A 5900-nucleotide genomic window follows, 5' to 3' on the forward strand; every position below is an offset into this window, starting at 1 on the left:
TGAGAGGTTGAACATTAGCAATTTATAAAAATGCCAACCTGCTGAACACAGTGTGATTCACATGGTTGTGGTAAAAGCTTATTGGAGACACTTTGTTTACAGCTGTTTTTTGTTGTTGTTTTTGGTTTTTGGTTTTTAATGAAAAGCTCACATTACTTTGCTTTTTCCCCTTTTGTTAGACTATGTATAAAATGAACGCTGTATGTGATTTGGGAAACCCTTGAAAGAGAATAGTTCTGTAGAGGCATTTGGTGTGTTTTAAGATTTAAAATAAATTTGCGTTCACTTAGAATGGCCAGCTGTGCCTGTAAACAGGCTGGTTGGTAGAATTATTTCTACCTTATTTGATTTAATTGTTGTTTGACATTCATGCATGCTTCTCTGTTCTCTCCCCAAACTGAATGGTCTGCACTCAATAGTAAGTCATTGAATAGAAGGAAGGTTCTGGCCCTCCTTAACTCTCATGTAAACACCTGTGAATTTTGGTTGACCTTGAAAGCAATTATCGCTGCTATATTTTACATTATTTCCTATAATTATCTTTCCTTAAAAGCTATAGCTTGTAGCACACAAATAGATGCTTTTTAGCAATCAAAACCTGTTTCAGTGAATTTTGAGAGTGTCAGTTGAACATTTCATAATATAATCTATTGGCATAAAAATTAATTTGAGACTAGTAACTAAAACCTATGGAAAACTTCCACCCTCGCTATTATAGAAAACTTTGCAGTCCTGCAGGTTTGGGATGCTGTGTTCATTAAGGGCTTTAATGCTTGTACATTCACAGATGGAGCCTTTTTGGTGCTAATGCCACTTTAACAGCTGTTGTTATTCTTGACAGCATATTAGAATAATTTATCTTTCATTAGTTACTAATCAGCTCTGTGATTGTGGGGGATGTTTTTGATCCTTTAGTATTGTAGGGGTAATATGATTGACTTTTATTGCTTTGTTTTGCACTAGGCCAAAGCTTGAGAATATTTGGCATATACTGGAAATAGGAGATATTAAGTGAGGACAACTTTTTATGACTACTTGGATCAAAGTCCAGAAACAGAAGTTTTACACTCCCATGTAGTTTTCTATGATAGACTTTTTATTTGACATTGCAAAGCTGTGGTGAATTAGTTGATGTTTCAGGTCCTGTGTTTGGGATTTTCTTTTTCTCTTTCTTTCTTTTTCTTTTTTCTTTCTTTCTTTCTTCCTTCCTTCCTTCCTTCCTTCCTTCCTTCCTTCCTTCCTTTCTTTCTTTCTTTCTTTCTTTCTTTCTTTCTTTCTTTCTTTCTTTCTTTCTTTCTTTCTTTCTTTTTCTCTTTCTCTTTTTCTTCCTTCCTTTCTCTTTCTCTTTCTTTTTTTCTTTCTTTCTTTTTCTTTCTCTTCCTTCCTTCCTTCCTTTCTTCCTTTCTCTCTTTCTCTCTCTCTTCCTCTCTATCTCTCCTTCTCTCTCTCTTTCTCTTTCTTCCTTCCTTCCTTCCTGTGTCTGTCTCTCTCTGTGTGTGTCTCTAAAAGCTATAACCTTTTATTTGCATGATATTTATCTTAAAGTCAGATGATGGGTGTAAAATAAATCTTGCTATTCGATCTTAAAAATGATTGTTTCTGTGATCATATAGGAATATAAACTTTTCACAATTTTCAAACGAGTTGCTAAGCATATTTTGTTAAGCAGTCACTAATACTGAAGATAATAAAGTCCTGTGGGCATTGACTCAGTCTGGCTTTGATATTATTTCTATTTTCATTATGGTAATTCTGGTGTAATAATGTCCTTTTATCCGTGTATTGCTTATGACCAGGGTCCTTATAGCCAGCTCTAAGACACCTTTTAGTGCCCTAAAAGTACTCATGTGGATTGAATTTGCATAGGATTGAATCTGGAAGAATCCATAGGAGCCCCTGAAATGTTTCTCATTGCTCTTCTATCACCAGTGTTCTCAGGGTTTCATATTCAGTTCCATTTTGAAAGCCCCCAATACAAGATCATGATTCCTAAAACTGTGGCAGAACTAATCAGTGGCAATTAGTCATTCAAATCTATTTGCTTAGTGTAACACTTAAATAGGCTTGTAGTACAATTCAGTAGCTTTTTTTTGTTTTTGATCTGAAGATCTATAGAGATTGCCAGTATTTTCTTAATATTGTTTTCAGTACCTAAAGATGAGCAGTTTTTAGCATTTTGATTATGTTGTGCAACCCAATTTCCTTTCTAAATAGTTCCACCTGAAGAAATGACTTGAGTCTGGTTTCTGATACGATTTCTTTTAAAATATGTGAAAATGCTTTCAAGTTGTATGGGTAAAGTTTGTACCTTCACCCTTATCTGATTACAGAGAGTATGTCTTACTACGATGCATGCTTCCCTTCTTCTAGATTTGAAAACACGAATTAACCTAAACATGCTTGAACTTCCTAATACTTTTTAATAATGCTTGGGAAAGAGTTCTTTCGTACGAGAAAAGTCTTTAAAAAAACTGCTTGGTATTTATTAGTTTGTCCCTCAAATATTTTTCAAACTAACAATTTATTAAACCCCTAACTGTTGCGTTAAGTTAGATTTTTTCTTTGTTCTCAGGGCTAATTGTAGGATAAAAACTCTTGCTTTGGTAAGGGCTTCAGGGCAATTAAATAAATCACTGAGTTGATTGATAGTGGACGGTTGAAAAATGACTAATTTTTGAATTTAGACTGCACACTAGCTACTGACTTTGCAGGACTTCCTATGAGATTACTTTAGCTGGACAGATGTTGATTCAGTTGATCAATGTTACAGCTGATTGATGTGGCCTCGGAAATATCTGTTAAATCAGATTCTCAGTAAAAAAAAAAAAAAAAAAAAAAGTGCCTATGAATTACAACCTAAGAATAAAAATTGAAGAAACTCTTTCCACATGAGTCATTCGTTTGATATTTAGCTCTGTAATCTTATTTACTGACTTGGTATTCTCACTTTATTTTGAATCATATTTTTTTTCATGGTGTGAGTGCTTTATTCATTTTCTCTAACTGGTAGGAATTTCTACTTATTGCCAACTAAATATTTAAGGCAGGTAAGGTAAACTAAGTGTTACGTTCATAAGAATCATCCTGATGAATAGTCTAAAAAGCTTTATAAAAAGCCTTCTGTATATGGATGTATACATAGATGTATATATACACATACCCCATTTTGTAGTTTGTAGTGAACATGCTTTTTAAAGTCTTAGGTGCCATTGTGAGCTTCTGTATTCTTTGAGACCTTTCCCTTATTTCTGAAATGTAAAGTAAAATTAACTTTTTGCAAATTGTCTTCTCGGAATAATTTTATTATATCTAAACTTGAGAAAGACAAGATCCCTATCTGATCTCATATCCCTGGTAATAATTATTTTTTAAAAAGTCATCATTTCTACTTTCTGTTGAATAAGTATACTGAGGTTATAAGAAGAGAAAAAACCCTGATTTTTTAAGCTGATGAAATAATTAAAACACACAGGATCTTTGAACTGTAGAGTTAGAGGAGATCATGTCCAGTGTTTCTCAAATTTAAGTAATGTTTACCTTGTAAGAAAGACATTCTTATTGATCCCCAGTATCTTCGTTAAAAAGCTTTTGGTCACAAGTGACAGAAACTCATCTTAAACTCATACAAAATTAACTGACAATTGACATTCCTGGAGTTTGGTTTGGGTGTGAAATTCACCTGATGAAATAATCTTGTCAACATTCTTTTTGTCTGTATATCTATCTAATCAGTCTTCCTTCCTTCATTCCTTCTCTCCTTCCCTCCCTCCCTCCCTCTCTCCCTCCCTCCCTCCATCCCTGCTTCCCTCCATCCCTTTGGCCCTATGCAGCTTTGGCTTTATTCTCAGGCAGGCTTTCTTTGTGCACTGGAAAAGTTTCTCCTTGGCAAGTTTATGTGGGTCTTAAACTTCTGATGTTTGAGAAGTACCTTCTTATCCATATCAGTCATCTCAAGATTACTTGGCCTTGCTTGCATGACTTGCCTGCTCTGGGCCTGTCACTGTGTCAGGAAGAATAGGGGTGTCTCACTACTTTGCTGGGGCAGGTCGCCCATAGTGTGATTCGTCAGTGGGGGAGGAGAAATTCCCCAAAGAAAGTGATGTCAGCACCTCCAGAGGTTCCAGAGATCTGCCATACCTAGTACTGACTTTCTCTTATTTTAATGTTAGTTAAATGTGGAATTCTTAAGAGTAGGTATAAGTTAATCCTAGTTATAGCAATTATACAGCTAATACCAAAAAAAGTGTATAAGTTAATTATGAATTAAATGATAAAACTCTAGCCAAATGTAAATTGACAGGCTTCATTAAATCATCCTGGTAAGGGTGACTGTGGCCCTGATTCCCCTGCGGGGGTCTGGTGAGGTCCGCTTGCCTTGGCTGCAGTTGCCTCCTGATGATTGTTTCTCCCAATGGGGCCCTCTTAACAGTCGTGCAACTTTTAGTGCCATAGCACAGTACACCAGCTTTGGGGTTTTATTTGGCTTGAAAGCATATTTGCATATTAAATCTACTTTTTTTTCTCTTTACCCCCGAACCATTGGGCTGCAGTGTGATTGTAAACAGAAATATAAACTTGACTGCTAAAATTGCAGGATAGTATTTGGTTATAAGGTGGTCATCCCAATCATTTAAAGTATATGTCTTTTACTTTTTTTTTTTTAGGTTTTAATTGTCATTAGTGTGAAAACGCAAAACTGAAGCATTTCCATAGAAAAACTACAGATCTTCAAAACATACTTGCTTTGGACTGTCCCGGCTTCTCGTACCTTAGATTGAGACATGCCAATCTAGTCCAGTCTTTTCCATATCTAAGCTGCAAAACAAATCGGTTTACATATTTACAGTATAGATTTTGCTTGTTAGGTTTTCTTTCAGATGTAAGCAGGTTTTCCATGAAAGAACATTTTTCATATATGTGATTGTGAATGCATGGAAAATTATAAAACATGTCTCTTCCAACTCTTGGTCAAATTTGAATGTAAAAATATGAAGCAGTTGTGCATTTTATTTATATTTGGTCCCAGTAAGCGTCTCAGATGTTTTCATAGCTGGAGAACACTTGGGAACATCAAATAACTTTAGGCAGCATTTGTTTCTAAACCATGCCAGAAGCAAAGGAACTACTCACTGTAACATCAGAGTAGAGATTATTGGAGGAATCACTTGGAGGTGTCCCAGATCGCCCCTGTTTCATTTAATACCCTGTTATAGTATGTTAATCTTTTATTCATCCAAACCATTGCTTTTTTTTCTTCCCTTTTTTTTTTTAATTGAAGTATATTTGATTTACAGTGTTGTGTTAGTTTCAGGTTTACAGCGAAGTGATTCATCTTTTTCAGATTCTTTTTCATTGTAGTCAACCATTGCTTCTTAAAGGGGATGCTGTTTGGCATTCGGTAGGGATACTTTTTGATGTTGTGAGAAACTGTTCAGCGTGTTGCAGGATGTTTAACATCCCTGGGCCCCAGAAACTAAATGTCAGGAGCACCCCGATTATTGTGGCACACATTTCCACATGACCCCCAAAGGCTGGCACCACTACTTGGTTAGGAGCCACTGTTCTGAACCCTTTACAATTTACTTCTATTTATGGTGGTTAAGGGCCCCAGATAAGGTAGATTTAAGCTTCAACCCCAGAACTACCGCTTTCTTAAAAGTACCTGTAGGTACTTTATTTGCTTTCCCTGCAAAATGGGAATAATAGCATTGACTTCTAGTGTTCTTAAGGAATTTAAAGGAACTAATACATATTTCCTTATCTTTTTTAGACTGATTTTCAGTAGGTTACTGTTTATTTTACTGAGAATCATCAGTGCCTTAATTATAATTGCAAACTTTGAGAGTCACCCCCTTATTCTGATAAGTGGGAATTAGAACAACAGAACAGGGACTTAATAG

Source organism: Hippopotamus amphibius, chromosome 13, assembly GCF_030028045.1.
Source record: "Hippopotamus amphibius kiboko isolate mHipAmp2 chromosome 13, mHipAmp2.hap2, whole genome shotgun sequence".
Taxonomy (NCBI): domain Eukaryota; kingdom Metazoa; phylum Chordata; class Mammalia; order Artiodactyla; family Hippopotamidae; genus Hippopotamus; species Hippopotamus amphibius.